General features: G+C 35.8%; 1 long non-coding RNA gene and 1 other non-coding gene across 5 annotated transcripts in view; both read right to left on the reverse strand.

The window, feature by feature from the left end:
* LOC141370353 (uncharacterized) overlaps positions 1–25,405 on the reverse strand; it is a 471,200-nt gene that overhangs the window by 150,260 nt on the left and 295,535 nt on the right. The window lies entirely within an intron of this gene.
* On the reverse strand, positions 19,579–19,681 carry LOC112834646 (small nucleolar RNA SNORA1). The gene has a single exon (XR_003210978.1). It is a non-coding gene; the product is annotated as a small nucleolar RNA SNORA1 (small nucleolar RNA).

Genomic DNA, 25,405 nt, shown 5'->3' on the forward strand with positions numbered 1-25,405 from the left:
ATTCAGGTTATTTTTTTAAGGAACGTTTTATTAAATGAAACAGAAGTAAAGCAATAGAACATTTTGATCCATTCAGGCCATAATGTTGAATTTATTTAAAAATAAATTTTCAAATAAGATAGTTCCTTTTTGTTTTTTTTTAAAGATTTTATTTATTTATTCATGAAAGACAGAGAGAGAGAGAGAGAGAGAGAGAGAGGCAGAGGGAGAAGCAGGCTCCCAAGGAGCAGGGAGCCCGATGCGGGACTCGATCCCAGGACCCTGGGATCATGACCTGAGCTGAAGGCAGACGCTTAACCATCTGAGCCACCCAGGCACCCAATATAGTTCCTTTTTGAAAGAATTGATGTAACTTCTAAAAATGGTGACGCATTAAAAATAAAAAACAGAGGTTTATGCCAAAGAAATCATGATAAAATGACTGGAGCAATTTGTTGCAGCCATAGGTTATACTGACATTTTTCTTGGTTCAAAATTTGCCAGGTTATCAAGTTCCTTTTCTTGGGACATTTCATTCTTAAATTCTTTTTCCTCTAAACAATGATATACCATTAACTCTGATTATCATAGATAAGAGATCCAGATTTTTTTTACAATATAGCTATCCAATTGTCACCATAACACTAATTGAGCAATTTATATATTTTTCCAATTATTTATTCTGCTATCATTACCATATACATAATCCCCAAATATAATGTCTATTTTTTATCGTATCTTATTCCACTTATTATTCTTACTTTAGTATTACACTTTTGAAAACTGCTTTAGAGTTCATCTAGCATGTACATCAGCACTGTCAAAGAGAAATATAATGTGAGCCACATCTATAACCTTACATTTTCCAATAGCCTTATTTAAAAAATAAAAGGTAAAAAGAAGTTAGAGACATTAATTTTATTTATATATTTTATTTAACTCAATATATCTAAAGCTTTTTGACAGGCAATTACATTGAAACATATAATCAAATATGAAAATGATAGCTAATGAGATATCATATGTTATTTTTTCTTATTAAATATTTGAGATCTAGCATGTAGTTTACACTTAAAGCAGATCTCAATTCAGATCAGCCACAGTTCAACAACTATATGTGGCTAGTGTCTACTACATTCGACAGTCTGGACAGAGACAAGGAAATGCAAAGGAAAACACAGTAATAAAAGTCTTGACAGAATACCATCTTTCTGACAGATATTATAAAGAGTCATATAATAGTAGCCTTTAAGAGCTTTTCAGGATCAGAGTGGCATGCCTCCAGGACTTCTTTGGGGGAAATAACTTTGGATGGGGTAAAACATACCCCCTTATGAGGTAAAAATCAAGCATCTTCTGATGAAGCTACTTCTACTTACTGTTCTTTAAAGCTTAAGTGAACTTCTCTTGAATCAGGCCCAAAAGCATATAAAAAATTTCACAGTTGTCTCATCTAGTAATTACCTAGAAAGTTTGTCAGTATTGTTTCATAAGAATATAAATTGTAATTCTGTATTCTCTGTATTTGTTTTGAAATTAATTTTACTCATCATAGATTTTACTCATCATAGGCATCTTCAGCAGCCTGATTTGATTAATTTTTTTCTAAATAACGTAAATTACTTCCTGCACATCTACCCTATCAGTCCACCCCCTCCCACCCACCCCCCACCCCAACTAGTTCAAACTTTACAGGGAATAATCCTTTTAAAATATTGTCAGATACGGTTACGCTTTTGCTCAAAACCTTGGAAGAAATCTTGCTCATTCACAGTTAAATCCAAAATCTTGACAGTGGCCTACATGACCCACAGAGCTGACCTGTTTTTTAACCTTATCTTCTACCACGCCCTTGACTCTTTTCAACTCCATCCAGACACACCAGCATTATCACCCCTTCTCAGACACAGCACTTAATGCTTCCTCTGGTTAAATGTGTTTCCACAGATCTGCACAGGACTCTGCCCTCAGCTCCTTTAAGTCTTTTCTTCAGTGTCCACTCCTCAGTAGCATCTAATCTGGTAACATTACATCATCTCTGGTCACCACTCATCCCTGTTCTCTATTTTACTCTTCCTCAGACACTTACCACCATCTAAAATAGTCTATTTTTATATTATTGATTTTGTTTGTTGATGTTTCTCTTCCTCTAAAATATAAACTCCAGGAGGGTAGCGGTTATATTCTGTTTGATTTGCTACTATATCCCCACTAGCTAGAACAGTTCTACAACGCAGTTTATCAAACTGATAAATGTAAATTTTTGACTAACATATATATTTAAAATAACATGATAGGGGTGCCTGGGTGGCTCAGTCGGTTAAGCGTCTGCCTTCAGCTCAGGTCATGATCCCAGGGTCCTGGGATCGAGCCCCACATCAGGCTCCTGGCTCAGCGTGGAGCCCGCTTCTCCCTCTCCCTCTGCCTCTCCCTCTGCCTCTCCCCCTGCTCATGCTCTCTCTCTCTCTCTCTCTGTCTCTGTATCTCTGTGTCTGAAATGAATAAATAAAATCTTTAAAAAAATAATAAAAAAATAAAATAACATGATAGAAAATGTATACCACAAATATCATATATTTTTTATTTATCTGATTATATTTATTTTGATGGTCTAAAAAGTAAGAATGCATTTTATACAGTATTTATAGCCAATATTCCAAGGAGCAAAAGCTAAACAAATTAATTAATTAAGCATGATTACACTGTAGACATGCAGCCTCTTAATCCTTTTAGCACTTCATTGTTAGGTGACAGTGACAGGATTTGAAAAAATGAGATAAACATATTATGTCTGTTCACAGTTATAATGGAGAGTTAAAACATTCAAAAGCATTGATGTTAAACTGATTTTAGAGATTTCTGGGACAAAATTTTATGCTTCTTTCCACATTACTATAAAGCAAATGTTAAGTGAAAGAAATCTCAACCTTAAACTGCTGGAAATTATCTAAGGGTGTTTTCTTTCTTTTTCAACAAGCAATTGTTCATATTTTTGAATATGAATAAATAAACCACAATTATCACACTGTCTTTCAAAAAGCCTCTGAAGTTTTGGAGAAATATGAATTTCTACTGCCTAAGTCTTAAGAATCATAAAACAATACTACATACAAATTAAAAGCAGTATTCCCAGAAGGATTGAAATAAATATATCCATAACAATCTGAGAAGTTAAATGTATTTTAGGGGACATTTATAGATTTTATTAAGAGATGCCTAATGGTAAATATAACATCAATTAAAAATGAGCTATAATTTTTGAGAATTTATTATGCTAAACACAATGCTAAGGATGTACATTCCAAAAATTCTGAGGACAAACCTGCCCCTTCTGTGATAGTCTGCATTTAATTAAAGAGAACCCCATACATCCAGTTACTTGGCCCCAATGGAATTAGCCATCTCTAGTAAGAGGGAAAATCGCCATCAAAAGATACCAGGTCCTATTTAGCCCTGTTAGCTTATAAGGAAGAAGCATCTTCCTTTTAAGAATCTTGATATGGGGAGATGATACTGGATTATCCAGATGGGTTCTAAATCCAATCATAGTGTCTTTGTAAGAGGCTGAGGGACATTATATATACATAATGGAGAAGGCAATATGGACATGTAGTCAAAGCTTGGAGTGATTTACCCATAAGCAAAGGAATGTCACCAGAAGCTAGAAGCAAGACAGGGAATCCATCTGTCCTAGAGTCTCTGGAGGAAACGTGGCCCTGTTAATATCTTGATTTCAGCTCAGTGAAATTGATGTTGAACTTCTGGCCTCCAGAACTATGAAGGAAAAAATTTCTATTCTCTTAAGTCAACCAGTTCATGGTAATTTGTAATGGCAGCCTTAGGGAATTAAGACAGATTTTGGTAGGGGAAGGTGAGATGCTGCTGTTACAAATACCTAAAAATGTGGAGTAGCTTTGTAATCAGACAGTGGGCAGAGACTTGGAAAAAATTTGAGGTAGAGGATAGAAAAAGCCTCGACTGCCTTGACCAGAATATGAACAGTAGAAGTATGAATGTGAAAGGTGACTCTGATGAAAGCTCAGAAGAAAATGAGAAATGTGTTATTAGAAGATGGTGATAGGTAATCCTTGTTATTTACTGGCAGAAAATTTGCCTGAATGTGTCCTATAGCTGTGTGGAAAGCAGGATTCATAAGCAAGGAATTTGGATTTTTGAGTGAGGAGATTTCTAAGCAAAGTGTTGAAGGTGCAACCTTGTTTCTTCTTGCTGCTTATAGAAAAACACATGGGGAAAGTGAGAAATTGAGGAAAGAATTGTTAAGAAAAAGGGAACCAGCACTTAATGATTTGGGAAATTCTAAGCCTGTTCAGATAGCAAAAGATGCGAAAATTCAGAGACCAGCTGTTAGGAAGTTGTGCTATGCAGACAAGGCCCAGTGTGTGGCTAGAAAAATTTTGCTGAAGATACTAGTTTTGTGACTCATGGATTCACTCAATCATCTCAGCACAAGCTAGGAATGGAAATGGGATTATCTAGGAAAGATCTGTGGAGGACTCTCTTGCTAATGTTCTGAATCCTCATGAGATAAGCAGAGGACCCAATAGGTTTTTGAAAATGTTATACCTACAGAAACACTCCCAGGTTGGAATGAAAGAGACAGAGACAGGACAAAATGAAGGAAGACTGCCAGAGTTCCCAAATTCTGTAAGTAGAAAATATACTGATAAAACTTCTCATCTGAAATATGTAGTAGCCTTCAAGAAGAAGTGATGATACATTGATGGCAGAGCCATGGTCCCAAAGAATGGAGTTGTGTAGGGCCAAAGGCAGATGCCCAAGCCTAGGAAACAGATCAGAGCCATGGGCCCAGAGGGCAGAACCTACAAACACATGGAATTATTTCTAACCCATAAAACATAATGGGATTTTACATGTTAGATTTCAGTTATTTGAGAACACTGATTTTTTTCCTCCTTATATGTTATCCCTTTGGAATACAAATGAAGATGAAACTTTCCCCAGGATGGAACATAGGCAGAATCTAAATTATGCTGATCTTGCTGATTTAAATAATGCGATTTAAAAATTTTTGAGTTGGTAATATTTAGGTACATTTTGGACTTGTGTTGATGCTGTAACAGGTTGATACTCTAGAAGACACTGGGATGGAATAAATGTATTTTGTACATGGGATGGATATGAATCTTTGGAGACCAGAGGGAAGCTTGAGGTAGATTGAAATGTCCCCCCAAAGATATCTGCATCTGAATCCCTAATTCCACATTCCCATGCCTGGAGACATTACCCTCTATGGAAAAAAACAAAAACAAAAAAAGACTTTGAAGATGTGATTTGGTTAAGGATCTTGAGTTATGAATTATCTAGCTGAGCCCTAAGTCCGGTAAAAGTGTCCCTGTAAAGGGAGGCAGAGGGAGACTTGAAACAGTGAAGAGGAAAGGCAATGGGAGGCAGAGATGTAGTAATCAGTCCACAAGTCAAAGAATGTTAGCTGCCACCAGAAACTGGAAAATCCAAGGAGCCAATTTTCCCCTATAGCATCTGGATAGAACATTAATACCAATGAAATTAAAAACTACCAATTAAAAATTAATACGAATAAAAAAAACCCTCTACATGTCAAAATTTGCAAGGCATTGCTAAAATTCTACTCTTGGGAAATGTTATAGCTCTTAATATATTTATCAAGAATAAGCAAGATCAGAAACTAAAAAATGTGGCTTTCGACATAATTGTAAGTAGAATGCAACAGCAAATTCAAAGAAAGAAGTTCCCAAATTATAAATGTAAGAAGAGGCTTTCTGCTCCCCTCAGTTCTGTAGACAACCTCATCTTCTGGTACAGGGCCAGCTGTGTCTCTGAGACATAATTGTAAAGGTTAGAGTACATAGATTTGGCCCTACTGGGCACCTGGTCACCAGGGCTGCTTTTAACTCTGGCAAAGTGAATATTGTTGCCATCAATGACTATGACCCCTTCATTGACCTCAACTACATGGTCTACATGTTCCAGTATGATTCCACCCAGGGAAAATTCAACAGAACAGTCAAGGCTGAGAATGGGAGACTTGTCATCTATGGAAAGCCCATCTCCATCTTCCAGGGGTGAGACCCCACCAACATTAAATGGGGTGATGCTGGTGCTGAGTATGTTATGGAGTCCATGGGGTCTTCACTACCATGAAGGGGCTGAGGCTCACTTGAAGGGTGGGACCAACGGGTCATCATCTCTGCGTCTTCTGCTGATGGCCCCATGTTTGTGATGGGCATGAACCAGGAGAAGTATGACAACTCCCTCAAGATTATCAGCGATGCCTCCTGTACGACCAACTGCTTGGCCTCTCCAGCCAAAGTCATCCACAACAACTTTGGCATCATGAAGGGACCCATGACCACAGTCCATACCATCGCTGCCATCCAGAAAACCATGGACAACACCTCTGGGAAGCTGTGGTGTGATGGCTGAGGGGCTGCCCAGAACATCATCCCTGCTTCTATAGGTGCTGCCAAGGCTGCAGGCAAAGTCATCCCTGAGCTGAATGGGAAGCTCACTGGCATGGCCTTCTGTGTCCCCACCCCCAATGTGTCAGTCATGGAACCAAACTGCTCCCTGGAGAAAGCTGCCAAATATGATGACATCAAGAAGGTGATAAAGCAGGCATTAGAGGGCGCCCTCAAAGGCATCCCAGGCTACACTGACCAGGTTGTCTCCTGCGACTTTAACAGTGACACCCACTCTTCCACGTTCATTGCTGGGGTTGGCATTGCTCTCAATGACCACTTTGTCAAGCTCATTTCTGGTATGACAATGAATTTGGCTACAGCAAACAGGTGGTGGACCTAATGGTCCACCTGGCCCTCAAGGAGTAAGAGCCCCCTGGACCATCAGTCCCAGTGAGAGCAAAAGGAAAGGAGAGGCCCTCAGCTGCTGGAGAGTCCTTGCCCCAACTCATCCCCCAACACACTGAGAATCTCCCAACATCTACACAGTTTCCATCCCAGACCCCCTACAGAAGGGGAGGGGCTTGTGGAGCACTACCTTGTCATGTACCATCAATAAAGTACACTGTACCTAGCTAAAAAAAAAAAAAAAAAAGAGAGAGAGAGAGATGTTAGTAAAATAACACATACTCATGATAGTGAAAATCTAAAAAATTAAAAACTAGTTATTTAAAAAGATAATCAAACATCTAGAGCACTGATAAAAAGAAAAGACAAATGTAAATAAATTTATTCTGAAATAAAAAGGAGAAATATCTACAGATAAAAATAAGATTTAAAACTACTAAAATTGTGTTAAAAGTATGAATTTCTGCTTCCAGCCATGATGGAGTAAGAATTACTCCAGACCCATTGTTCCACTATGACCAAAGAAAACTCTAGACAAAATAAATAAAGTTTTTCTTTCAAGCACTTGAAAACAGGAATGCAAATCTATGAAAATGGGAAGGTAGAAAGCAAGTGAGTGACCCATATCATCACTCTGACTTTTCAGCAATTTCTAGACTGTTAGTGCAGAGTTGGTTAAAAAAGACAGAGAGTGTAAACTCAGTGATATTAATGCATTAAAGAGCTGAAGATTGGAGTTCTGGAGGCTGCAGAGGATGGGAGTTGCAGAGTTTCAGAGAGGGAGGGGGCCTTGAAGAAAAAGAGTCTCTGGTATCTGCCTAGACGGCTCCTTGAAACGTTACTGAGTACAAGGTCACCTATCTATAAGGTAAAAACTCTGTGAGGCCAGGCAAAAGACAGAGATCATGCTCTCGGTTTAGTAATTTCAAGGGTTCAAACATGTTGGTAGACCTTTGAGTTACCAGTCAGAACTAGGAATCCTCAGCAATCGCCTGAGACATTCATTAGAGACCCATGAGAAGTGATACCTTAGTAATAAGACTGTATTTGAATTAACCCTGGAGTGAAGGCTACTCAAGTTCACCCCAATAAATCTTTAAGATAGGGTCTCTTCAGAGGTCAATGACCCCTGAAGGGATCAAACTGATTCCATAACTTGGCCGTTTGACAAAATAAAACCAAACAATCTATTAAAAAAAGGACAACAATGTACCAATCACCATAATAATAGTTGAAAAGCTTAACACTCCTCTATTAGTAATTAAAGGAACAAGCAAGCATTAAATTTGTAAGGCTATAGAGGACTTGAATAACACCATCAACCTCCTTGGCCTAATTGATATTTATAGAACACTCTACCTAATAACGGCAGGATACAGATAAAATATTCAGCAAGTTAGATTATATGCTAGGCCATAACACAAGCCGAAAAAATTTTAAAAGTTCACATCATACAGAGTATGTACTCTGAACATACTGGAATTAAGTTAGACATCAAAAAGTAAAGTAAAAAATATCTAGAAATACCCCATACAGTTGGAAATTCCACAATTTTCAAATAATCTACAGATACTATGTATATAGTCAAGGGTATTACGGTAGTGTTGTGTGGTGACAGACAATAGCTACCTATGTGGCAAGCACAGTATAATGTATAGAGCTGTCCAGTCACCTGAACGGTATACACTTGAAACTGAGTAACATTGTGTATCAACTATGCTTTGATAGGGGAAAAAAAAACAGTTTGGTAGCATTCACCAGTGGGAGGAGGGGGAGTCGGATAGAAATTAGATAGTATATGGGAATAAGGGAAAATAAAAATACAGTATATAAAAATTGTTGGGCTATAGCTAAAACAGTGTTTAGAAGGAAGTTTGAATATTTTATTGCTTAAATTATAAAAATAAAAATTTTGAAGTTAATAATCTAATTTTTCAAGCTAAAAAATAAATCCAATTAAAGCCAAGTAAGGAAAATGAGGAACATAATAAAGAGCAAAAATCAATTAAACAGAAAATGAAACAACAATAAATCAAGGAAATCAAAAGAGCATTGAAAAGATCAGTGACGTTGGTAAACCTCTACTCAGTGTGATCAAGAAAAAGAAGTACACAAATCACCAAAATCATGAGGAAAAAAAAGATAGACACCATTATATATCTTAGAAACATGATAAGCATAAAAAGTAATATAAACCAGTTTATGGCAATAAATTGACAACCTAAATCAAATGGACAAATGGATAAATTCTTTGAAAGAAACAAAATACCTCGTTTGCTTAAGAACAAATAGATATCCTGAATGGCCATATATCTATTAAATAACCTCAATCTGCAGTTAAAAATCTCCCTACAAAGGTAACTCCAGGCTCAAGTACTTTTATTAGTGAATTCTACCAATCATTTAAGAATGAAAACAATACCAATTCTATACAAACTCTTTAGATAAAAAGAGGGAGTACTCGCCAACTAATTTTATAAGGTTTGCATTTTCCTGTACCAAAACCAATCAAAGATTATATAAACAAAAGAAACCCAAATCAGTTCCTCTCATGAACACAGAAACAACATTCTTTAAAAAAATATTGACATGTCCAATATAGCAATATATAAAAAGAATAACATATCATGACAAGGAAGAATTTATTCTAAGAATGCAAGGTTATTTCAACATTTTAAGAAATCAATCAATACATTTCTGTATATTAAGAAAATAGGGGAGAGAAAAACCCTGTAATCATTGCCATTGATTTAGAAAAAGACATTTGACAAAATTCAACAGCAATTCCTGATTAAAAGTTTCAGCACATTAAAAATAGAAGGAAATTCCATCAATCTGATAAAGGACATCTGCAAAAAACTACAGCTCACTTCATATTTAATGAGGAACAAGGAAAAGATGTCTACTCTCACTACTTCTTTTTAAACTTTTACTGGATGTCTTAGCCAATGTAGTAACAGAAAAATATATTAAAAACATATGCAAAGGAAGAAAGAAAATTGTCTTTATTCCTATATGACACAATCACGTACACAGAAAATCCTAAGGATCAAAAATCTACTAGAATAAATATGTGTGTTTAGCAAAATCAGTGCCACAAAGTCAATATATATAAATCGTGATGTGTTATCCCTGTAATAAATTATTGGATGCATAAAAGTATTTTTATATTATTTAAAGGAGTATCAAAAGCATGAAATAATTAAAGTTTAACAAAGTAAGTGCAATACCTATACACTGAAAATCACAAAATATTTTTGAGAGAAACTGAAGAGTTAGTAAAGGAAGAGCTGGGCCATATTTATGGGCCGCAATACTGAATATTTTTCTGACCCAATTATTCCCAGAATAATCTATATGTTCAATGCAAATCTAATTAAAATTCATGCAAACTTTTTTTAGTAAAAATTGATGAAAAACTGAAACCTATAATAATGCAAATGACCTAGACTACCAAAATAATTTTAAAAAAAAGTCAAATTTGGAGGACTTAGTATAAAGCTACACTATGGCATATCTATAGATATGAAGATCAATGAAACAGAAAACAGAGTCTTAAAATAATCTAACACAATAGACTGATTTTTGACAAAAGCGCCTATGTAATTCAAGGGAGAAAAAATATTCTGTGCACCTACTGGTGCCGAAACAACTGAATATCCATATGTAATAGAAAATAAATTTCAAGTTTTTTATAACATCATGCACAAAAATTGTCTAAATATGGATCATAGAATTAAACATATGAGCCAAAACTATGAGACTTCTAGATGAAAGTATTCTAGGGAAAATCCTGAAAACTTTGTGATAAGCAAGAATTTCTTAGGATACAAAATGCATGAATTATAAAGAAAAGCGGATAAATTGGAATTCATGAAGATTAAAAACTTTTCAAATAATACAACTAATTTTGTATATTGAAGAAGAAAATGAAAAGGTAATCAAAGCGCTTGAAGAAAATAATTGTACTACATCTTTCTGACATAGACTTATATACAAAATACATCAGGAATTTTTACAATTCAATAATTAGAGGATGAGCAACCTAACAAAAAATGGCAAAATATTTGAATAAACACTACACCAAAGAAGATAGAGCGATCACTATACACATAAAAAATATTCGACATCTTTAGCCATTGGGAAATGCAAATTCAAATAATAATAAAATAACAATACACACCATCAGAATTGAAAACTTTAAAAGCTGGCAACTATTGTTTATAATGCAAAGAGACTAAAATTTTTATACACTGTTGAGGGTGGGGGATATAAAATGGTACATCCACTCGGAAAACAATTTAGCAGTTTCTTAAGAGGTTAAATACACACTTAGAACACACAACCCAGCAGTTCCACTCTGAGAAATTCACCCCAACATAAATAAAAAATGTATACCCAACACTGTTATGAACCAAATGTGTCCCCTGAAAATTGATATGTTAAGTGCTGGTATTTGGAGTTGGGGCCTTTGGGAGATGACGAAGTTTAGATGAAGTTTAGAAATGGGGCGCGGAGGGCAGCATTCCCGTGGTCCGGTGAGTGCACTTACAAGAAGTAGAAGACACACCAGAGCTTCCTCTCACTCCACACACTTGCAGCGACGAAAGGACATGTAAGCACCCAGGTAGTAGCTTCTACAAGCCAGGAAAAGGGCCCTCACCTAGAACCAAATCTGTCAGCACCTTGATCTTGGGCTTCCCAGCCTACACAACTATGAGAAATCTTTTCTGTTGTTTAAGGCACCCCGGGTCTATGGTATTTTATTTTAAGACACATGCAAATCCTTATATAGTAATGCACATAGCAGCTTTATTCCTAATAGCCCCAATTTGAACCTTAAATGTCCATCATCAAGAGAGAGGACAAATAAATTGTGCTATATCCATTTAGTGGAATACTTAGTCATAACATAAAAGAAGGTACGTTATAACAATGTGGATAAATTTCAAAATCACTATGCTGAGAGGAAGAAGCCAAATACAAAACAATACATGTGTATGCAAAAATATGAAATTCTAGAAGAGACAAATGGATTTGGTAGTGACAGGTAACAGTTCAGTGGTGGCCTGGGGCCTGGGCTGGGCTGGGGTGGGAGCTGGGAAGGTTTGACAAGGCAGACTAAGGCCGGCAGGAAAGAATGGATTTGGTTTGAGTGAATCTTGATTATGGATAAGGTAGTACAGTGTGTGTGTGTGTGTGTGTGTGTGTGTGTGTGTGTGTGCTAACTCATCAAACTATACACTTGAAATGGATGCATTTATTTTATTTAAATTATACCCGAGCATTAGTATAAAAAATCAAAATTAAAATGTTAGAAAACCAGTATTAAATGGAAAAAATACAAAATGCAAAAAATTTTGAATATAAAAAAGTATAAAAAAGAATAAGAACAGCTAAATAGATTAATAAATAATAAATTGAAATGGTAAGCAAAGACTATCTCACACACCAAAGAGGCCCAGACTTAATTCTATAGATATAAAATTTTCCTGAAAAGTGTAAAGGCGTATGTAATTTCTTTCTTACAGGAGTTGTTACAGCAAATAGTAAAAGAACAAACATTACCTAATTTATTTCACAAAACCATTGCCACCTTGATTAGCAAAGTGGATTGGGAAAGTACAAAGAAAATAAATCACAGGCCTACTTTGTTTGGAATCACAAAATTAGAAATCCTAAAGAAAGTATCAGCTAACTGATTTCCATCATACCTAACAATAATCATAGAAATAGAAATAAGGGTAGGATGGGGTTTATTATTTGCTCATATTGATAAAGGTGTGGAAAGAGTAAATGTGGTCACTAGTAGGGGGCTTATCAGCAATTTTGTAGATTGTGGTTCAATTTCCCCAAGTACAACCTCACCTCTGACTCAGAACAATAAGGAAGGGCCAGTGTTCCTTCAAGCCAGTCTCCCTTTATTCAGCATGTTGTCCACATCACATGAAGCCTGCTGGTAAGTGCTGGGCTACTTACTATACAGTCAGGGCTGTCATGTCCTTCCAAGCCTTTTTGGTTGCTACTCTCCAACTGTTCTAGAAGTCCGTTTTATGAGAAAAGGCAACACAACAGTTCTGCGTGCCCAATCAGCTTTGCTCCAACTTCTGCTTAACAGACGGCATTTTCTCCAGCCTATAATGTTGTCAATTATCAGTGGTGGGATGGAAATAGAGTATTTGTTGTCCTTCTTGAAATATGATCAATTCTCACCACTCTACTGGCAAAAATGAATGGAGCCATCAGTTACCTCGTTTCTTGTTGCACTGCAATGTGCTCATACCTTTTTTTTTTTTTTAAGATTTTATTTATTTATTTGACAGAGAGAGAGAAAGCACAAGCAGGGGGAGCAGCAGGCAGAGGGAGAGGAGAAACAGACTCCCCACTGAACAGAGAGCCCGATGCGGGGCTCGATCCCAGGACCCTGGGATCATGATCTGAGCTGAAGGCAGCCGCTTAACCAACTGAGCCACCCAGGTACCCCATACCTTCTTTATATGCTCACCAAATTCCCTTTGCATGCAATATAAGCCATGTGTTTCTGTGAGCATTTGTTATTTGTGGTGCATATTGGAACTCTTTCTTAGTTTCAAAACATATGATGTTATCTCTACTATTTTGCATCTTTTTGCCCATTTCTGTATGTGCTGGGGTGAGTGATGGCATAAATCTCTACTTATGACAGTTTCTTTGCAGTCACTCTATTGATAGATTTGTTATTTATGCACTGGTATTTATAACTTTACACTTGGGCTATAGAGAGTGTTTATTCCTCTTAAACTGCTTTTTTTCATACATAGACATAAAAATGTTAATCTATCACCAATAGGTATTTCAATTTAGATTTTTTCCCCCATCATAAAGATGAATGGAACTGAATCACTTACATTCTGAATCAAGTGCAAGCTTTTACAATATAATGATTCAACAATTCCACGCATTCCTGACGTTTGCTCTCTGTGTTTAAGACTGTTTTTTGCCTCTTTTTTGTTGTTTATTCATTTGTTTTGTTTCTTAAATTCACCATATGAGTGAAATCATATAGTATTTGTCTTTCGCTATTTCTTAGCATTATACCCTCTAGGTCCATCCATATTGTTGCTAATGGCAAGATCTCCTTTTTGTGATTAATATTCCAGTGTGTGTGGTGTGTTTGTGATGTGTTTGTGTGTGTGTATACAGCACTCTTTGATCTATGGATGGACACTTGGGCTGCTTCCATATCTTGGCTATTGTAAATAATGATGCAATAAACATAGGGGTGCATATATCTTTTCAAACTAGTGTTTTTGTTTTCCTTGGGTAAATACCCAGTAGTAGAATTATTGGATCATCTGGTAATTCAATTTTTAACTTTTTGAGGAACTTTCATACTGTCTCCAGAGTGGCTGCACCAGTGTGCATTCCCACCAACAGTGCATGAGTTTCCTTTCTTTCCACATCCTCACCAACACCTGTTATTTCTTGTCTTTTTGATCTTAGCCATTCTGACAGGTGTAAGGTGATATCTCATTATAGTTTTAATTTACATTTCCCTGATGATTAGTGATGTTGAGAAACTTTTTATGTGTCTGTTGGCCATTTCAAAAAATGTCTATTCAGGTCCTCTGCCCATTTTTAGTTGGATTATTATTATTATTATTTGTTGTTGTTGTTTGCTCTTGAGTTATATAAGTTCTTTATATAATTTGGATATTAGCCCCTTATCTGATATATCACTTAAAATATCTTCTATTAAGTGTTTTGTCTTTTTGTTTTGTTGATGATTTCCTTTGCTGTGCAGAAGCCTTTTATTTTGGTATAGTCTGAACAGTTTGGTTTTTGTTTCCCTTGCCTGAGGAGACATTTCTAGAAAAACATTTCTGCAGCCAATGTCAAAGAAATTACTGCCTATGTTTTCTTCTAGGAGTTTCATGGTCTCAGGTCTCACATTTAAATCTTTAATCCATTTTGAGTTTATTTTTGTACATGGCATAAGAAAGTGATCCAGTTTCATTCTTTTGCATGTTGCTGTCCAGTTTTCCTGGGACCATTTGTTGAAGAGACTGTCTTTTCTCCTTTACATATTCTTCCTCATTTGTCATAGATTAATTGACTGGGTTTATTTCTGGGTTTTCTATTCTGCTCTACCAATGTGTCTATTTTTATGCCCGTACCACACTGTTCTGATTACCATAGTTTTGTAGTATATCTTGAAATCTGGAATTATGATACCTCCAGCTTTGTTCTTCTCTTTCAACATTGCTTTGGATACTTGGGGTCCTGGGTTCTACACAAATTTTATTTTTATTTCTTCTAGCCCCGTGAAAAATGTTGTTGGTATTTTGATAAGAATTGCACCAAATCTGTGGATTGCTTTTTTATTCTAGTTTTAAACTTGTGTGGACTAGAAACATGAGAGAAGACATTCTGGAAATCTTTCCTTCGATTTACCCCTGTTGCTATTTCACACATTTATTCACCCATACAAATCTCAGTCACAGAGAATATGTTGCATAGCAAGTAACATATCCACTTATGTATATAAAATATTCACATATAATAATCTTTAATATTCTCAGAAGTTTATGTAAATAAAAACAGAATTATTATAAAATAATTTGTAAAAGTCAATGTTTTCAAAAGTGGTAATCAATGTACTGTTCCATTCCTTATTAATGAAAGAATACAATTTATATACTATATTATTAATACTATAACTAAAGAAAATTATTCTTTAACTCCTTGAAATTCTTCAAGTTAAAGGCACTCTAAAGGAAATTTTAAAAACTAAAGACAATATATATGAGTGCTTTAAAACTATTTTTTTAAAAATCCTCTATGCCTGGGGCACCTGGGTGGCTTAGTTGTTAAGCATCTGCCTTCGGCTCAGGTCATGATCCCAGGGTCCTGGGATCAAGCCCCGCATTGGGCTCCCTGCTCGGCGGGAAGCCTGCTTCTCCCTCTCCCACTCCCCCTGCTTATGTTCCCTCTCTCGCTGTGTCTCTCTCTGTCAAATAAATAAATAAAATCTTAAAAAAAAATAATAATCCTCTATGCCTGAGTAAGTCTCTATTTTCTAGAAAGAATGTTGACTTCCTAATGTCTCCTATGAAGATATTAAACCATTGGAAATTAGCATTTTTCTGTAAATTCTTGCTTTCTTAATTGTCTAGAAATTCATTGTTTTAAGGTTTCAAATACATGCCTATTAATTTTATAGCTATTATTTATTATTTTTATATATCATATTTTGAAGTAATAGTATTTTTTTAATACGACTATAAGGCTGTGACTAATAAATCAAGTTTTTAGTTGTACTTTATAATAGTCCCTTGGATGTATATTTATTATTTGAGGATAAATAACAAACATAATGTAAATATTTCAATGATTAGCATTGCCCCAGAAACTCTAAACATATTGAATAAAATATGTTGTGTTAAACAATGAAATATTTGTGAAGTACATAACAAACTATAATTACATGAAATAAAAACCTCTGAGGGAAATAATATAAACTCTATTGAAAACATTTTTAGAAATAGTAAATATACATTTAGAAATAATAAATATACATTTGCAATTTAATATTAACCTTAATATTAACTTGACATTGCATATTTTGTATTCTCCTTAGACCCTGGAAATATTCCTTTTCTGTGGATTTACCACACTCCAGAATGCTTCTTTGTTTTGAATCATTTCATCTCAATAAACCAAGGATTTCAATTCATGTAAGAATATACATTATATATCTGTCTTAATAATAATTCAGTGCTACCCATTTGAATATTTACTATCAGAGAATAATTCCTTCTGCATCAGAAATCAGGAACTTGATCTGAAGTTCACCTGCCTTCAAAATATCAAAATACCATCATCTTGTTATACCTTCCAGACAAAAGAAAGGATGGCATATCTTCCTAATGCATTAAGGCAAAGATCATAGGGTTGAGGGACAGAAGTCTTGGATTTGTGCCTGGATATGGCCTTTATTGACTGCCCATATCATCAGGTATCTCTGAGTTTTACCTCTCTCTCCTGGGAGAATGAATGCACAAATGAAATTTACTTGGAAAATGTAAATCATCATCCGTATTGTTTGGTATCTTAACCAGGAACACTTCAATGACGAGTCAGGACTGATTGATTTGTCCTCAAATTCAAACTGATGGTAAGCCAATGTGACATTTTCTCTTTGATTTCCTATTAGTTAAGATCCAATCAGTTAATAGAGGCAGTTAGTATGAGCATCTGGTCACAAAGGAAGTCGAAGAAAAGGAAATCAAGAGAGCAGAACTGGTTGGCAGGAGGTGAAACCAAGGAGCTACTGTGAGAAATTCATCCAAATCACGACAGAGAAAAATGTCCTGGCTTTTTCCTTCTTCCCACCCTCCAACGTTCTGCCATGGACCTCACTGGCACTTGCCAAAAACCAGCCTGGGAACAATGGTGTGAAGCACTCAGTGTTTTGTGATAAAAAGATCAGGGTGGAGGTGGGAATGAATTTGTAAGCAGAGAGGCAAATGATCAGCAGGTATGAGCTTATCTCTAGGATGGCCTTTTCTCAGATGATAATAGGCATTTCCAGAAGGAAAGGTATATGTTTACCAAAATAGCACTGATAAAATGCCTGCCCTCCATCACAAATTTCCCTAGTACTTGATCTATTATCCTATGAACACTACTCCCCACTCCAAAATTGTGCTTCAATGGAATGAATAGGTTTTCAGAAGGACAAAATAAGGAGAACTGATTAAAACAGTAATGATCCTTCCCTTCTGTCTTGATATCCCTTTAGCTCTCCCTTTGCAGGAGGACAGGCTATATCCAAATTCAGTTTCCTCTGTCAGGAAGGACTTAGTCATGATCTCTAGGCATGGACATCAGACATTCCCAGACAAAGGCTATAAATATCTGGCATACCAAACCAGTTAGTTGGCTTGGCACCAAGAAGGTTCTAAATTCATCCTGCTACCCACTTCACACAAACACACACGCAAGTTTGCTTTCATGTTTGCTGTGTCAGAATAAGAAAGATGGGAGTATATTAGGTTCCTGAGTCTGCTGTAATAAAGTACCACAGAGTGGGTAGCTTGAAATAAAAGAAATTTACTCTCCCACTGTTCATGGAAGTCAGAAGTGTGAAATCAAGGTCTTGGCAGAGCTGTACTTTCTCAGAAGGCTCTAGGGGAGAATCTTTCCTTCCAGAGGGAACTCTTCCAAGCTTTTGGTGCTGCTGGAATTCCTTGGCTTCTTTGGCTTGTGGCCACATCCCTCCAGTCTCTGCCATGGTCTCCAACATTGCTTTCCCCTCGTCTGCCTGTGTGCCCTCTTCTGTTTGTCTCAAATTTCCCTCTACTTTTTCTATTACAAAGGATACTTGACATTGAATTTAGGGTCCACCCTTATAATCCAGGATTATCGAATCTCAAGATCCTTAACTTAATCACAACAGAAAAGATCCTCTTTTTTTTTTTTTTTTCCAAATAAGGTAACATTTGTGAGTTCTAAGGATTTAACCTGGATATCTTTTGAAGGACTACTTTTGTCTTTTCTTTTTTTTCACCTACCATAGTGGGAAAAAGGTCCTTGCATTGCATTGCACTGGAATGTAGATTCACATAGGAACCCCAACAAACCCCAACTTCAACATATTTCTCTGTAGGAAAATGGGAGAATCAAAAGGAATCTGACCTTCTCTTCTCTTGTTGACCTTTAGCCTATATGAATTTCCAAGTCCTTTTTCACAACAAAGCTTACTTCTTTAATGAGAACTATGTGTTGTTTGGGAATTAACAGTGGAGATCCAGAAGGGATACCTATTACACTACAACAATGCACTGTAACAGATTAGTTTAGGAGACCTATTTTGAATGGTTATCACACACATATAATAGGATACAAACTTACATTTCTAGAATAACATGACTGTGCAGCCCACAGACCTAGGAAAATGACAGCATGGAAAGAAACACAACACATTCTAACAAAACCTGAATTCTTCAGTGATCTTAAATTGTCCCCTCTACCCCTGCCTACTCATGAGGAAATCACTGCTGCAGGTAGGTTGCAACCACCAATTCCAGGCTTTTCCTAATGCATGAAAACCCAGCAACAGCTGACTTCGTTATCTCTCTTGGAAGTAAAGAATCACCATTAAGGCACATATATTCCAAATGATTTTTCCTTAGTGAATCATGCATTTATTATAGTTATTTCTTTAAGTTAACAAATTCTTATTTAAGGAATTTTGCATTTGATTCCTTCCACTACCAATCACCACAGTTCTTTCAAAGTCAGAATCAAAATCTTCAAAAGAACTTTTGTTCAATCCACAGTTGTCACTGTCAGTCCAGAGTTCTTTCAGTTGGGCTTCTCCACTTGGATGTGGACATAGCCAAATTCAAAAATCCCCCACCTGTAATCTTTGGGATCCAATTTCTTTATTTTAGGGCCCAAGAATTCAAACTGTAGGAAGTACATTGATTGCTATTTTGGCAAGTGATCTAAAATTATTATTCCTTCATTGTTTCTAATACTGAAAAGTCTTGGGGCCCCGGGTGGCTCAGTTGGTTGAGTGTCTGCTTCGGCTCAGGTTATGATCTCAGGGTCATGAGATTGAGCCCCACATCGGGCTTCATGCTTAGCAGGAGCCTGCTTCTCCCTCTCAGTCAGCCCCGCCAGCTCGTGCTCTCTCTCTCTCTCTCTAATAAATAAATAAAATCTTAAAAAAAAAAAAAGAAAGAAAAGTCTTGTTACTTCCACTCTACTCCATAAGTCTAGCAGAAAATGTTACAGGCCTCATTGTCGTCATTGTAACAAGCTTGCTGTGTTGGAAGCATAACCTGTGTCTCAATACAGCCACATTCAGTTAGTTTTATATATAGGCTATATGCAGCATAGAAAACAGAACTTTAATAAAATAAATTAATAATTAATTATATCAAGATTATCCAAAATTATTTAAATGAAATTGAAGACTTGAAAGAAAATTTCTCGTAAGTCTGCCAAATGTTTATTACAAATCATGTTTTTGGGGTGCCTGGATAGCTCAATTGGTTAAGCATCTGACTCTTGGTTTTGGCTCAGGTCATGATCTCAGGGTCCTGGGATCGAGCCCCACGTCAGGCTCCACACTCAGCCAGGAATCTGCTTGAGGATTTCTCTCCCTCCTCCTCTGCCCCTCCCCCAACTTGCATTTGCTTGCACTCCCTCTAAAGTAAATAAATACATCTTTAAAAAAATGTTTTATTTTAAATTATGTTTTGTTATAAAATGAAAGAGCCTATATTTTCTTAAAAAGAGTAAGCATCATGGAAGATATAATAGAAGAGAAGCATTTCATTTGTTTAGATTGGGATTAGCAATCTATGGCCATTGCCTGTTTTTACATAAGAGCCCATGGAAGAGTTTTGAAATTTCAAAATGGTTAAAATAATCAACAGAAGACAATATCTTACAACACATGAACATTTTAGGAAATGCAAATTTTGGTGCCCATAAATAAGAGTTTCACTGAATACAACTATACTCTACGGTATATCTATGGTTGCTCACATGCCCCAACAAGAGTTGAGTAGTTGTGACAGAAATGATATGGGCTATAGACCCCAAAAGATTAACTGCCTGGCCCTTTATAGGAAAGTTTTTCCAACATCCAGGGTAGATGACTGAACCAAAAAAAAAATTATCCCAAACAAAATATATCACGTATCATAATTACTATAATCTCTGTCCCCCTACTGTTTCTACCTATCTCTCTCTCTCTCTCCCTCTTTCTCTCTCTCTCTGTTTGAATTTCTTCTAAGCCTTCAATGACTCACTAATGACTTTAGGAAAACATTTAAATTCTAGGCCAGAACTTCAAAACTCCTAAATCTAACACTAAACAAATTATCCCAGTTGTATCTCCTATGTCCTAAACAACCAAATCCTGACAAGTTGTTTCCATACTCATCATCCTCACAAATCTAGAGGGTTTGTCATCTTATTCCTGCTCCTGAATGAAAGCCTACCCTCTGCCCTCCATCCTTGATTCAGAATCTTCCCTTTCTGTCGAATCATTGTATTTCACTCAAGGATGGAGTACATCTCTCCTCTTCTTTTTTTTAATACTTTTCATTGATGATATCCTGCTATGTATCATATTTGTCTCATTTTTTTTTGCATTAAGGATTCCAAATGTTAAGTAATATTTTGGAATATTTCCCCACTTTTACAATATCCACCCCTAATATACAAATTACTGCATCTCTCTCCTATAATTAGGGGCTATTTCTCCTATAACTTGGATTCTTTAACCTCTCCTCACAGTGTTTTTCAAGTTATAAGAACTTGATTTCTTATTATTGTATCTAGAATATTCTGAAACAAAAGCAGAGATATAGAAATCAATGCATATTTAAAAAACAATGATTATATGAACCATATATTTATGTTTTATTTTAATTTTTTAAAAGATTTTTATTTATTTATTTGACACAGAGAGAGAGAGCATGCACATGCAAGCAGGCAGAGCAGCAGGCAGATGGAGAGGGAGAAGCAGGCTCCCTGCTGAGCAGAAACCTCAACATGGGGCTCGATTCCAGGACCCTGGAATCATGACCTGAGCCGAAGGCAGACACTTAATTGACTGAGCCACCCAGGTGCCCTATATTTTTGTTTTAAATTTATGAAAGATATATGAGAAACAAAAAGGAGGGAGGGAGGGAGGGATAGAGAGGCGCATGGCATTTGAAAGCAACACCAGAACATTCCAACAAAGCCCCTGGTCTGACATCTGCGTTCCAGCCCCAGTATCCAGATATCTGTTGATGAAATGGTAGAATCAGTGCTGTGGCCATCTGTACCAATTAACTGAACACTAATGTTCTTGCTGCAGCTGATGGTTGAGACCTCTGCAGCACGATAAAGTGCCTGGAAATTCTATTTGCCATTTTGTGGAAAGGGGTAGGAAATATTGATCAAGGCTATAACATAAGACCTCATGCAATTCAAAGCAATAGAGAGACATTAAGACAACAAATATTTTCAACTAAAGAATAAAGGGGTTCGTTGTGCATCGGCTATGCATAATTATGAACAGTTGCTACCTTCCTAATTGGATGATTGGGAAATGCTTTTTAGCTGTGGGCATCCAACTGCCAGGGTCGAAATTGTTCACTGTGTACACTGATGTCTGATGAACAGTCTTCATACCCATAGCTCTTGCCCTGTCTAAAAGTACTCACCTTTAGGCTTTCAATAACAAAAGCCAACCAGCATTAATTTACATTATGATGAGAAATGGGAAAGGAGCATGTTGCTAGTAAATGAGAAAATTTTTTCTTAAAACCTGTGACAAATTCAAATCAGCTAAATCACAAAAAAAGGTCATCTTGTGCTATTTCCTGAAGCTACAAGTCTCTGAATTTTTATCTACTAATTATATGTAGTTCATACAAAAATGCTTAATTTTGGTTCCAATGAATTTGGAGTTATGTATATTTGCACAAAAATATTTTATTTAACTCAGGATACAATGCTGTCAGGATATTATGTAAGCTGATAAAAATATACTCTGGCATCACTGAAGCAACAACAGCCAAAGGAGCAACTGCCTTTGGAAATTGGAACAAGGCTAGTGATCCAGGGAGAGCACTGGTATTTTCATGGTCCTATAGAACTGGTCTTCATTTTATCTGAAATTATCTGGATACTCCCAGTCAATTTCACACAGTCCACTGTGCAGCATATAGATGCCTGTGTCAGCCATCCCACCTTGTTTTTTTTTTTTTTTTTGGTTGTTGTTTTTTTTAATAGCAACTTTCTGTGACAAAGTAGATTTTATCCAAAAAAATAGCTATCATACCACAGGGAAAAATGCAACTTTCAGAGTAGGATGAAGAAAGCATTTCTTCCAATGCACTGCTACACTGAAAAAAATTAGGTGAAGATTTAGCTTACCTCTCAGATAATACACTGCAGCCAAATCAGCAGGGAATTTATGTCTGCCAGGGCATAGTGATAGTGACAGATATAGATACTGCAATCTGGTTTCTTTCTAATTGTTCTGTCATTCAAAACATTTGTGTGAAGATTAAGAAAGAAAAAAAAGATGATACTTAAATATGGGTAAAGCTGAGATAGAAAGTGAAAAGCATCCTTATACCCCAGTTGCCTGGTTCCTACATTCTTGCCTTTGCGTCTATGAATTTCAATATTTGTTAAGTACAACTCTGTTGTGCTATAATAAGAGTCTTTCAAAATACAACGGACTAGAACATGAGTCAAGCCTCCATGTTTTATGATGCTATTTCCCCAGGCAGCCCAGCTTACTGCACCTCATCTTGCCCCAGCGTTAACATTAGAGGGAAATATTAAGAGTTCCATCATTGCCTGAAAAGTGAAATACATCTTTGAAGGCTTCATAGAGGCTAGGAATAGAAATATTATAAAAATGTCACCAGAGAATTAAAAACGCATTCCATATTTGCTTTTTAGGTTTAAGAGTAAATGACTGAAAGTCTGTTGTGATGCTAAGTTTCAACAAAACATTATCAGGCAATGGCTTTAGATATAATGTGGCAAATCATATTATTTTTCTAATTATAATTTGTTAAGCAAAAAACATGGGACATACAAATATAGCAGCAAAAGGATATAGCTAAATCTAAAACTAAATTATTAGAGTAAGTTCTTCATTATTTGATATCCTACTAAATACAATTTTTGTGAACAGCATGTGTACTAAAGCCCTATGTGATAGCAGTAAAACAGCATGGGTAATTGGTCTCCTGCATCAATATCTTAAAGCTATTAAAATTATTATGTATTTTTCAATTTCATGCAAAACTTCAAAATCTCAAAATTAAAACATTTTCTGCCTTACTGTAAGGACCATGAGGATATAAACATTTTTTTTTTGTATTTGCTACTGATAAAGATGAGTACCCAAAACAGTTCATAGATAGAAAACAAGTGCTCAAAAAATACCTTTAAATAAATAAAATGGTAATTATTTTCAGAAGTAACAATGACAAAAGCATTTTTAAAATTTCTGTGCTTGCCTACCTTTTATTTTTTGCAAATTTATAAAATAAATTTTGGCAATTTCTTTTAAGTGATTTTATTGTTGGTTATATTTCAAAGTATCACACCGATCTTTAAATTGGCAATTTGCTATTGTGGGTTGAATCACATCCCCGTCGAATTCACATGTTGAAGTCTTAACCCTCTGCACCTCAGAATGTGACCTTATTTGGAGATAGGGTCTTCACAGAAGCAATCAATTTAAAATGTCATTAGGGTGCGTTTTAATCTAATATGGCTGGTGTCCTTTTAAAATGGACAGATACACACATAGAAAGAACACCATGGAAAATGAAAGCAGAGATCAGGGTGACGTTTTTATAGCCAAGAGACATCAAGGATTACCAGTAAACCACCAGATGCTGGGGGAGAGGCATGGAACAAACTCGCCCTCAGAGGCCTTAGAAGGAACCAACCCTCTGACATCTTGACTGTGTACTTGTAGCCTCAGGAACCAAGACAATACATTTCTGTTGTTTAAGCCACCCAGTTTGTGGTACTTTGTTACAGCAGCCCTCAAAAACTAATACTAATATTAGCAAACCAGTAATGTGCATAGGTTTGTCTGGTGGTTGTTTCTCAGGAAATACAATAATTATTATTTTTTTAAAACATCTTTTTTTTAAAGATTTTATTTATTTATTTGAGACAGTGAGTGAGTGAGAGAGCAAGAAGGAGCAGGGGAGGAGCAGAGGGAAAGGGAGAAGCAGGCTCCTCGATGAGCAGGGAGCCCATTGAGGGACTTCATCCCAGGACCCTGGGATCATGACCTGAGCCAAAGACCGACGCTTAACCGACTGAGGCCTCAGGTGCCCGAAGTACAATAATTATTCACAGCATGCCATGAATATTATGTTGTTTAATAAGAAAATATATTTTACTTATATATTTTATATATTATATATGTTTGTTTATATATTATATTTACTTATTAAATATATTTATTATGTTGTGTAATAAAATATATTTTACTTAAAAACACTGTTGTCCTTACCAAAAAAACCAAAAACTTACAAATTAGCTTTTCTTCCATATTTAAAAGAGATGTTTTTCAAACCCTAAGAAGTTTTTCAGTTAATTTTTCAAGAACTACCATGAATAATAATAATATTTTGCAGCTTTCAACGAATATAGCTTATATATCAAATTTACACGTGAAAGAGAAGACATATTTCAAGGACTCTTTTTAAAATCTCTGGTTAGTTTTGGAAGTCTAACTTGCTCATGAGTTTAATTTTTTTAATCACCACAGGATTGTTAGGCAAATACACAATAAGAATCTTTTGTAAACTGGCAAAAAATATTTTAAGCATAAAATAAACTAAAATAAATATAAAATAACTATGTCTTATATTTATAAAGAATTTTATGATTAAAAAATAAGTCCTTTAATCTTCAAAACTCTATGGGGCAATATCTTAGGCATTATTTTTGCAAATTTGACCACATGTCAAATTGACCGATACCTGGAGGAACTAGATATTAGACTGGTGTACAGGACCGAGTTTTGAAGGAAGGGAAAACATAACACAATCTCCTGTTTT

This window comes from Callorhinus ursinus, unplaced genomic scaffold, assembly GCF_003265705.2.
Source record: "Callorhinus ursinus isolate GAN/ISIS: 27379988/994484 unplaced genomic scaffold, GSC_fseal_2.0 scaffold1, whole genome shotgun sequence".
NCBI classification, from domain to species: Eukaryota; Metazoa; Chordata; class Mammalia; order Carnivora; family Otariidae; genus Callorhinus; species Callorhinus ursinus.